This window comes from Physeter macrocephalus, chromosome 19, assembly GCF_002837175.3.
Source record: "Physeter macrocephalus isolate SW-GA chromosome 19, ASM283717v5, whole genome shotgun sequence".
NCBI classification, from domain to species: Eukaryota; Metazoa; Chordata; class Mammalia; order Artiodactyla; family Physeteridae; genus Physeter; species Physeter macrocephalus.
The window spans coordinates 40,856,504-40,869,032 of NC_041232.1; positions in this window are offsets into that span (position 1 = coordinate 40,856,504).

Here is a 12,529-nt window from a genome sequence, read left to right on the forward strand (position 1 = left end):
AATGGATAAAGAAGATGTGGCACATATATACAATGGAATATTACTCAGCCATAAAAAGAAACGAAATTGAGTTATTTGTAGTGAGGTGGATGGACCTAGAGTCTGTCATACAGAGTGAAGTAAAAGTCAGAGAAAAACAAATACTGTATGCTAATACGTATATACGGAATCTAAGGAAAAAAAAAAAAAGGACATGAAGAACCTAGGGGTAAAACAGGAGTAAAGACACAGACCTACTAGAGAATGGACTTGAGGATATGGGGAGGGGGAAGGGTAAGCTGTGACAAAGTGAGAGAGTGGCATGGACATATATACACTACCAAACATAGAATAGATAGCTAGTGGGAAGCAGCCGCATAGCACAGAGATCAGCTCAGTGCTTTGTGACCACCTAGAGGGGTGGGATAGGGAGGATGGGAGGGAGGGAGACGCAAGAGATATGGGAACATATGTATAACTGATTCACTCTGTTATAAAGCAGAAACTAACACACCATTGTAAAGCAATTATACTCCAATAAAGATGTTAAAAAAAAAACATGGCTCTTTTGCGTCACAGGACACCATTTCTGGCAAAAGGAGGAATTCTCAATATGAAAACTGGGGAGGACTCCATGGAGAAGGTAAGAAATGTATTGTTTTCAATAAAAAAACAGCCAGCTTTCAACTTGGTAGTCTGTGTGGGGAGAACATCGGTGCAGGAGCCATCTCCACCGAGAAGGTCCAATCATCTCGTTCCTTTCCCTGTTGACTGATATTTTGAGAAATGAGACACATGGCAAGGAGAAGCCATGCAATTGTTTTCAGAGCCCTCATGAAATGATGCACTTCAAAATAAAAATAAAAGCAGCAAATATAATTTAGGTGTAGAACATTCCTGAACTAATTTGTGTATTTCTTTAAGGCAGACAACCACCTGGAAGCAGTCATAACAACAGCAACAGCAAATCGATTTTGGTAAGCAAAGTTAAATATTAAGATCTAATAATATACTGTCTTGGAATAAACTGTGAGTTTATTTCCTTTTTAGAACAGTGCTAATAGTTTACGAATGTACCATGTATCTATTATCCTCGCTGAAAACAGAATTATTGATTTCTGCTAAAAAAAAGAGCATAAGTACATATCTCTAAGGCTTATAAGAGTTTTATGGTCATATCAAAGATATTAGTATTTTGAGATTTTTTTTTCTGGAAAAGGCTTTGAGTATTGAGCTTCAAAATGGGTAAATATCAATAGAAACATCAAATAATGTGTTTCTGAGTATTTGTGTGTTGTCTGCTCAAAAAACTTAGTTATTGAGACAGGCTTATGATACTAGAGTTAGAAATTAGTGTAAAGGGTCCCTTGACTCTAATTAGTACCTCAACATTTAAGATATTTCCCAATTTCGTGTTTAAAGAGAAAAATATGCTTGGATCAGATTTTCCCCATGCCAGCTAGTATTGCTTCGTTCCTGGAACTAAATATATTTTACAGAAGTGGAATGACAGAAGTGGCCATCTAGGGAAGCTGAGTTTCAGTCTTTGAGCCAAAATCAGCTACTTTATTATAGGGCTTGAGAAGATGTTTACATGCTCACTTGAGAGTCAACTCAATTTTTCTCTTTAAATATAAAATAAACACTTTTCTCTGGCATTATTAAAGTCATATACAGTATATATGACTGTATGCAGCAGTTTCTTGCACACTATTCACTGAGGATGCTTCAGTAAAACAAGGAATGTGGTCCCTATCTTCTAACTCTAGACATTAAGCTCCTGTTTCCAGGGAACAAAAAGTCTAATGTTATAATACAGCTTAAACTGGGTGAAGATGGGACAGTGCTATATGATTTTATCAGGTTTCTTTCAGTTCTCTCTGAAATTGGGGATATGTTAGAAAGAAGCAATGGATATAAAATATATCTTTTACAAAGTTCAATTTATTAAAAAGAGTCCAGAAGTAATTAATCTGTAGGATTGCTAAAATTAATCCATATTAATTACCAACTAATTAACAATTTGCTAGAACCCAGGATTCTGGTAATATTAGTTTTGCTTTAAAACAAATACCAAATGGCTTCAAAGGAATTCCTACCTATGTCAGGAATAAAATGTATTTTAAAAAAAGAAAAAGGAGGGCTTCCCTGGTGGCGCAGTGGTTGCGCGTCCGCCTGCCTATGCAGGGGAACTGGGTTCGCGCCCCGGTCTGGGAGGATCCCACATGCCACGGAGCAGCTGGGCCCGTGAGCCATGGCCGCTGAGCCTGCGCGTCCAGAGCCTGTGCTCCGCAACGGGAGAGGCCACGACAGAGGGAGACCCGCATACCACAAAAAAAAAAAAAAAAAAAAAAAAGGATATTTTACATTCTTCTCAGTGGTGAAAGCACAATAATTCAAAATTAGCTTTGTATCACGTGAACAGTCATCACTCATTAAAGAACCCGAAAATATATTTCCTGTAACATGGGTCAGGGCTAATACATAACCAAATCTCTCTTGGATAAGAGTATGATATGTTCTTCTTAAAACTAAGCTGGAAATCGGTTAAATTAAGATTTTTTTTCAGGGGAAGAAGATGAATTTTCCATTCTTAGTTCAATTTGTGGCATGTCAGCGAAGTATGGTACTTTAGTAGCCTGAAGATGATGAATCAGAGGGCTGTCTACGCAACACTTTTCTGACCATTTGATAACAGGCATTTTTGGAGATCTTGTGGCCATTCCGCTCCTCCATAGCCACGATAAATTACAGCTTGCCATTTTCAAATCCGCTCTTGGGTATTATTTCATTGGCATTAGCATGAAAATACATTTCTTCAAGATAAATGAGTTCAACCTAAGAAAGATGAAATTTTTTTTAAAAAACCCTCTAGTTCTAGAATATGCTGTTCTTTAGATTTAAGATTAGCTGGTATCAATTTGCCCCATTACTTGCTGGAAGCAAGTTGGTCAAATAGCATTTGACTAACATTATGAGATGATAAGCTCTCTTTTAATGACTCTGATTATGTATTCACTGGCTATATTCATGTCCTGCTTTATTAGTCTACAGATTACACGTGTAATGTATAATCAATCATGCGATGTGGAGTGCTCACATTTCCCTCTGTCTTTGATTAACTCTTATTTTTCTCCTGAAGACATTTTCATATATCTCAACATGTGTAATCAAGTCAAAGGAGAATATGATGAATGGGGAGTGGTTAGGTGTTACTGTAATCAAACATGAGTCTGTAGGCTGTGAATTTTCAAAATGGCAGAATAAAACAACTTGGAGCAAATAGACTTGGTTAATCGTAATTGTTTTCTTCTCCAGTATAACATGGACTAACCACATGCCATCAAATTCAACTTCCATTTTATTGGGACATGTTGTTTGATTGCTTTTCACAGCAACTGGTGTAGAAAGTTCCTTCAATTAACCTATAAATTGAGTGTATCCAATATTTTTTAAGAAAGATATTATAATGTGTGAATAATAAAACCACTAATCTGGGACAAGCAGATTACTCTCAACATCAAGGGAATCCACCTAAAAATGATGTGATCATAAGTAAGAATGTCATACCTACATCTCCAGCACTGCATCCCTGAAAAACAAACTACTTTTCCCAAACAAGATTCTGTTTCTCTTCAATAATTCTGTTTTTAAATTTCTTCCTGGAATGTCTATGGAAAGGCAGGAAACACCAAATTAGCTATTGGGAAGGACGGAAATCTGACAGGTGATGGAATATTATCAGAGGCTCTCAGAACTGGAAGGGCCAGTTTGTTGTCTTAATTCTATAAGTCAAAAAGTGGACCTGGGCCTCATGGCTAAAATCAAGGCTTGGCAGGGCTGCATTACTTTCTGGAGGCCCTAGGGGATAATCCATTTCCTCGCATTTTCCAACTTTTAGAGGCCACCGCATTCCTTGGCTCATGGCCTGCCTTCCTCCACTTTCTTTTTTTTTTTTCGGATTTTATTTATTTTTTATACAGCAGGTTCTTATTCGTTATCTATTTTATACGTATCAGTGTATACATGTCAATCCCAATCTCCCAATTCATCGCCCTCCCCCCCCCACACACCCACTTTCCCCCCTTGGTGTCCATACGTTTGTTCTCTACATCTGTGTGTCTCTTTCTGCTTTGCAAACTGGTTCATTTGCACCATTTATTCCTCCACTTTCTCAATAGCAAGATTCTATCTCTTTGACCCTACTTCTGTCCTCATGTGTCTTTCCATCCACAGCTGAGAAAAGTGGTCTGCTTTTGAGGACTCATGTGAATTAGATTGGACCCACTCAGATATTCCAGAGTAACGTCCCCATCTCAAGGTTCTTAACCTTAATCCCGTCTGTAAGATCCCTTTTGCCATGTAAGATAACCTACCCATTGGTTCTAGTAAATAGGATACAGACATCTTTAGGGGGCTGTTTTTCTGCCTACCACAGCTTTTAATATAAATTAGTTAATGTTTTTATTTAGGTTGACCCACATATTCACTTAGATTTATTTTTTAAAGAAAAATGTATATCATTACCATAAAAGGAAATCCAAAATCAGAATAAGTTCAGTGAGGGTAGAACAATGGTATCAGATCTAGTTAAATGGATATTACTGCCTCTGAAGACTCAAAATACACTGCACTCTTGGTTGAAAGGTGGGTTAGCATGTTTGAGTAGCATTAAAAGTGTATTAGCACCAATCTCAGGCTTTCCCCTTGGCAGCAATGGAAGGATTGAAACTATAATTAAAAAGGGAGCAGAAACTAACACACCATTGTAAAGCAATTATACTCCAATAAAGATGTTTAATTAATTAATTAATTTTTTTTTTTTTAAGGGAATTGGAAGGTCTCACTGGGTACGTTGGTGATTTGGAATGCTGTGTCCATGCGGTGCCAAAATTCATTTCATGACCCTCTAATGGTTCATTTACCTCCAAAAATCTATGTCTTACATTCTGAGATGCTCATGTGTAATGGTTTAAGGCCCTATTGGTGCAGGAGGTCCCCTTGGTAAAAACCTTGCCCCTTGCCCATTCTGTCCTGGGTTTGGGCAGTTTCTAGCGGTCAGATTTCCAACTGACCAGGCAGCTTATTCATTAAGTCAGTTTTTTTCTTCTAATATATAAGCACGTTACATACATGTGGTGCTTCATTTGGGGATAAATCTTTTCTTAGGGATCTCTACCTATTTGTCCTAGTCCTGAGCTCCGTAGCAATACAGAGCAAGTTGAATTACTCAGCACAGTAGATGGAGAAGAACATGTAGAGTTTGAATTAGACAATCTGGTTCAAGTCACATCTCTGCCGCTAACTCGTGAAGTATTTTGGAACAAGTCTGTGTTTTTCAGGCTGAAGAATGAGGAATAGTAAACTAATATTAATACCAATTACCCAGGACTTTTGTAAAAATTAAATGTGCAAATGATGTGAAACCTTCTTTTAAGCCATAAACATGGTGACCGTGTAATAACTGATTGTCCAAATTGGAACATTTTTGAGAGTGAAAGAGGGTGCTGTTGATAATTGTGTTGCTACCATAGGCATCAACTGGGATTGCCCTAGCATGAACCTGCAGGTTCATACTCAACATAGGAGAGTTCATTAATTTTCATCATTACTTCCTTTTTGCATAGAAGCATAGAAGTGCTCTAAATTCAAAGTCAAGTGATCATACCAACTCTGTTTTTTATTTGTTTGTTTTTAGCCTAAATTGGTCCATCTTTTTCAAACCTTTCAAGATGATATATTTTTTAGACTCCTTTTCCTGGTCGACCTCATACAGATAGGGCATAGTTTTTTCAAAGTTTTGTTTTTGAAAGTCAGCAGAGTGTAGGGTGCCTGGGTTCAGATTTCAGCTCTTCCCCTTACCTGCCTGGGCATGTTTCTTAACTGCTCTGTAACTCATTGTTCTTGTCTACCTGCTTCACTTGGGTGCAGTGAAGATGAATGAAATAATATCTGTCTCTAAAGGTCTTAGACTCATGCCTGGCACAAACAGACATGATATTAAGTGTTGTTAAATAGAATAAATAAATGAGGTTACCGGAACTGACAATACTCAAAACAGCAAGCAATTTGTGTGTGTGTGTGTGTGTGTGTGTGTGTGTGTGTGTGTGTGTGTGTGAGCGCTTGCATTAGACATTGGAGATAAAGCAGTAAATAATAAAAGTACAGTCTCTGCCCTCAGGTAGCTTTCAGGACAGCAGAGACAACAGATTATTAAGTGAGCATTGCTTAAATTAGTGAGTCGTAAGTGTGACTAGGGCTCTAAAGGAGAAAAACAAGATGCAGTGGGAATGTTTCCCTCCGTCTGGGGGCCCAATTTTGTCTGACCAGTGTAGACTAAAGAGGGACAATTATGTCTCCTGCGCTGACTCCAGAAGCATATTAATTAATGGAAAAATTCATTAGCTTCTAAGCAGCTGTGTCACACTATGAGCTCCTGTAGAGCCTGTGGTCATTAACACCCTCAGGTCTTTCTTTGCGTGAGCTGCTGTCAAATGGATCCCCCAGCTCTGTAACTCTTCAATTGATTTTTGAAAGCCAAAATGGAGACTTCAAATGATTTTTAATAAAGTTCATCTTGATGTCTTTGGCCCTTATTTTGGTCTGTCAAAATAATTTGTGATTTTGATTCTTCTTACACCATGTCAACTCTTCAGATTGTCACTTTTTTTTTTTTTTTTTTTTTTTTTGTGCTAGGCGGGCCTCTCACTGTTGTGGCCTCTCCCGTTGCGGAGCACAGGCTCTGGACGCGCAGGCTCAGCGGCCATGGCTCACGGGCCCAGCCGCTGCGCGGCATGTGGGATCTTCCCGGACCGGGGCACGAACCCGTGTCCCCTGCATCAGCAGGCGGATTCTCAACCACTGCGCCACCAGGGAAGCCCCAGATTGTCACTTTAAATTGGATAAGCATCCTTTCTATGTTTTATGAAGACATTTGTAAGCATTCTAGTTTCTAGAGCTTTTCAGTTTATTTTAATTTTTTTTATAGAAGTAATACTTGTTTCTAGTACAAAATGTAAAAAGATAAGAAAAGTTTTAAAAAATTAAAAATCTCTATCACATCTCTGGGATAGTAATATTATCAGTATTTTATGGAATACCATTGCCCTCTTTTCTAATTGGAGAAAAATATACTGAAGAAATCAGGAAGCATATGGCATATATGTTTTTGCAACTATAGAGCACATACCCATGCCTTTAAATTTTCTTCCAAAACACAATTTTAAAATACTGTGTCATTTTTTTTCCATCTGTATTTTATGCAACAAACTCTTCAGTTGGAGCTTTATGTTATTTCTATTTCCTTGCTATTATAAATAAGGCTGTGATAAACATCTTTGTAGATAAAACTCTAAATACATTGCAAGTCAGGAATTTTTACATCTTTTGGAGAGAGATTTTCACTCCCTTGTAAAACAATGACTTCTGTGGTTTTTTTTTAAATTTTAGAATTTTATTTTTTTTTATACAGCAGGTTCTTATTAGTTATCTATTTTATACATATTAGTGTATACATGTCAATCCCAATCTCCCAACTTATCCCACCACCACCACCCCCCTGCCGCTTTCCCCCCTTGGTGTCCATACATTTGTTCTCTACATCTGTGTCTCTATTTCTGCCTTGCAAAGCGGTTCATCTGTACCATTTTTCTATATTCCACATATATGCGTTAATATATGATATAAAACAATGTCTTCTAAAGTGTTTTGCTCAAGGAACCTTCTGATCCTTGACCATCTGGTTTAAAATCCATCTCAGCCTCCTCCCCAGACACAGTAAGTCCTTATTACCTTTCTCTGCCTTGTTTTGCCCAGAGCACTTATCATAATTTAACATGTTATCTAATTTTCTTAGTTATTTGCTTCTGGTCTATCTCTCCCCTCACCAAAATGCAAGCTCCCTAGGGAAGGATTTTTGTTTTGCTCACTGCTGTATTGCCAGCATCTAGCAGTAAGTGATCAATCAGTGTCTGTTGAAAGAATGTGAATGGTTCTAGTTTCTTGGGGATACAAAGCTCTAGAATCACTGCATACCCCTCCCCCCACACCCCACCATCCCAGTTACCCCCTGCCGTTTTCTGCTGACAGAGTGCAGCGTTCCTTTTCTGCAGTGATGATGATCACCTTCACTCATCTATTTCTCTATTGGGCAAGGGATGTTTCCCTTCCGGCCCACCCGACCCCCCCGCCCCGCCCCCGACTGGGGAGGTCATGAGGCTACACTAAAGCTTGCCTGTGTATTACCCATGCAATCTATTATTCTAATCTTTCCAATTATCATATTTATAAGTTTTACTCAATATACCAGTGAGAACAAGGGGGCTCAAGAAGGTTGAATAATTTGCTGGAGGTCACCCGGTTAGTGATAAAATGTTCTTAATAATCTGACACACGGCTGGCCTCTCAGTAACCAGCTGAGTGACTCTGGGTAAGCTATTGAATCTCTCTGATTCTGTTTCCCCCTTTATAAAATTAAGGGGTTGGATCTGATCTCTGCATCTGACACTAAAATTATTTTGTGACCAGTATGATTCATGTATCTCTTAAAGGCTTATTAATTGTGTTCTGACACGGGGACTTTTTCCTTTTTACTAATACCTCTATTAAACAACGGATGAATTTCTGCAGGACCCTTTTAATCTTAGAATTCTAAAAACCACAGAAGACTTTTTTTTTCTCATTGTAATGAGTTTGTAAATGCTGTAAGACTTAATTTTAAATAACCCTTGTGAAAATGTGTAAGACAGTAGCACCATCCTATTGTGATACCGTGAAATATTTAGCCAGGAGCCCACGAACCATGCTTCCCTCTTTGGAATTTCTCTACAAGTAACTCCAGGCTTGTTTGTAAGTGGGAACGCAAATTGATTCAGATGTTCCAAAAGGCAGCACAGGGAACTCATCTCGGTGCTCTGTGAGGACCTAGATGGGTAGGATGGGGGGTGGGAGGGAGGTCCAAGAGGGAGGGCATATAGGTATACCTATAGCTGATTCACTTCATTGTACAGCAGAAACAAACACAACATTGTAAAGCAAATTTACTCCAATAAAAAAAAATTAAAAGAGAAAAAGAGTAGTTCTGGAAAAACAAACAAACAAACAAACAAACAATAAAAGGTACTCGGAACAGTTTGTGGTGGATTAAGCAGGTTAAATATATAAAAAAACAGAAATCATTCAGAAAGAGGAGAACACTCAAGAGGACTAACTGGTAGGAAAAAGCTTTACTCTTTCATCTTATTAGACTTTGGCTTTTTTTTAAAAATTATTCATTCAATAGAAATCACCATGTGACCTATCATTTTGCAAATCTGTTACCTCTTACATTAAGTGTAATTAACTTTTGGAGAGTGGGTTTTGATCCTTATTTTACCAATGGCAATTAGCATCAAACATTGCTTTATAGACAGAAGTAATAAGTCAAATACTGCATTCTACAATGTCAAATTAGGGAGTTACAGTATACAACTACCATAAAATGTTGGCCAAGTATTACCAAAACTATTGTAATATAAAGTGTTTCTAGGCATTATATATAAATTTAAAATTTAATCATTCCTTTATTCTATGAAAATAACATCCATTTATTTCTGTAAAATAAGAACAATCACTGAGCTTTTAATATATGTTTAAGTGGTTCTAAACCTTTTGATATGTTAATTATTTAATCTCCCCAACAATGCTGTGAGGTATAGAGTTATTATTAGATATATTACTTATATGTAACACTAATTACATGCAATTTTATATGTAATACTAATCACATGTAATTTTATATGTAATACTAATCACATGTCCTTTTCATATATAATACTAATCACGTCATTTTTATATGTAATATTAATCACTATTATATATATATATATATATATTTTTTTTTTTTTTGGGGTACACGGGTCTCTCACTTTTGTGCCCACTCCCGTTGCGGAGCACAGGCTGCGGTCGCGCAGGCCCGGCGGCCATGGCCCACGGGCCCACCCGCTCCATGGCATGCGGGATCCTCCCGGACCGGTGCATGAACCCGTGTCCCGGACGCGCAGGCTCAGCGGCCATGGCTCACGGGCCCAGCCGCTCCGCGGCATGTGGGATCTTCCCGGACCGGGGCACGAACCCGTGTCCCCTGCATCAGCAGGCGGACTCTCAACCACTGCGCCACCAGGGAAGCCCAGTCACATATAATTTTATATGTAATACTAATCACATATAATTTTATATGTAATAATAATCACATATAATTATGGGTATTATTACATATTCCCATTTTTACAGATGAGGAGACTTGAGTAGAATTTTAAGGAAATTGTTCAAAGTTATACATAGTAAGTGGCAGAATCAGGATTTGGACCCAAACTGTGTCATTTCAAAGCCAGCACATCCACTGACAACACTGTATTATGCAGTGCCTAGAGGCTGTGTGTTGGAGTAGTTGTATCCCAGACGGGGAAAATAGATAGATTGGTTTTATGACACAAGAGAAAAACTTAAGATGTGCTTTGAAACCCAATTACATAAAATGGGATTCTCAGAGACTATGTACAATAGAATATATGTATGACATACAATAGAATATAATTCTAAGTAATGTAACTGAATAGAATTCTACAATGATATTATCCTTCCACATTATTCCTCATCTTCTTTTACTTTTAATTATTTTACCAATCTTACCTCCTGAAATACATAAAGTACATTCTCTTTCTTTTTTATGTCCAAGCTATAGAACTACATAGAGCTACAGTTATAACACTGTTGTTTTACGGAACCAGTAACAATATGTTAACTTTTTTATAATGATTGGGGTATAGCTGTTTTATAATGTTGTGTTAGTTTCTACTGTACTTTAGTGCATTGTTACTGTTCAGTGACCCATGCATGAATGTGTCAGGCTACAGGAAAAGTTTCCTTCTGCAGCGTTTGTATTTGGTGCTTCTGCTGATAATTAACCTCTCTTACAGTTATGTCAATTTCAAACTGCTTCACTCTGATCATTTGTGATCCTGTTCCTGCTTTGGGCATGTTGGTAGTCTGTTTTTAGTGCATAAATTCTGAATGACCAAATATAATGACTATTCTTTTGTTCCCACTTTGTGTCCCTGGTGAAGATCAGCAATGATCAGTCAAAGAAAATTTAAGAAATGACTGTTATCCATGCTGCTCTTAAAAATACAAACTACCTAGAGGAAACAAAAACAAGAAAAACAACATCTACATAGCATTCATGTATTTGATAAATATTCATTCAAATGCATTCTGCTGGAGAAGGAGCCCTCCACCCCCAGCCCCTGCCTTCACCTTCAATGAGATATCAGTCTTAATCCCCAAGCATCGTCCTACCCAGTGACCTAATCCTGAAAGCATTTTTGTTGTTGTCACTGTTATCCATGAGAGGGGTTATCATTCCAGAGCACAGTTCATTTTCAGTCCCTGTAGGAGAAGCCAATTACAGCAGAAGAGGCTAATTCAAATGCTGCAGAACAAAACTTGCCCTGTAGTTTCAAGGCTGGCAAATTCACGGATGGGTCACTAAATAGTAACATGTATGTTAAAGTAAAAAGTTAAATGTATTTTAAATGTATTATTACTGCTTCCTTGACATAATGATTCTATAACTATGGTTATAGATTCCCCAGTTGTTTGTTTTTAAATGGTGGAATGAAAACTCTTGATGTAGAATTGCCACAAGTCTAGATGCATACAATTCACACAAATTAAATGTTTATTATTATAAATATGCACAAATCCAAACAGAAAAATTCTTTAAAATATGCTTAAATCATTTAGCCATTTAATATTTGCAAGGAATTGCTATTTGGGGACTATGTATATCATGCATTCTGTTAACCCTTTCCATGTCTGAAAAAAAGATCTCATTTTATTTATTATTGTTTTACTATTTTTTAACATATAATTGACATGTAACATTATATTAGTTTCCGGTGTAAAACCTAATGATTCCATTTTTGTATCTATTGTGAAATGATCAACATAATAAGTCTAGTTAACATGATTCACTATACCTAGTTACAAAATTTTTTTCCTGTGATGAGAACTTTTAAGATCGACTCTTGGGCTTCCCTGGTGGTGCAGTGGTTAAGAATGTGCCTGCCAATGCAGGGGACACAGGTTTGAGTGCTGGTTTGGGAAGATCCCACATCTTCTAATCCCGTGCGCCACAACTACTGAGCCTGTGCTCTAGAGCCCGCGAGCCACAACTAATGAGCCCACGAGCCACAACTACTGAAGCGTGCACGCCTAGAGCTCGTGCTCCGCAACAAGAGAAGCCACTGCAATGAGAAGCCCACGCACCACAATGAAGAGTAGTCCCTGCTCACCGCAACTAGAGAAAGCCCACACACAGCAATGAAGACCCAACACAGCCAAAAATAAATAAAATAAAATAAAATTTAAAAAAAAGATCTACTCTTAGCAACTTTCAAATACACGAATCAGTGTTACTAACTATAGGCTTACTATTAAGTATATAGTCTTACTATGATCTTACTTTTTTTAAAAAAGATGTTTTAATTTATACATTTTTATATAAGCAAAA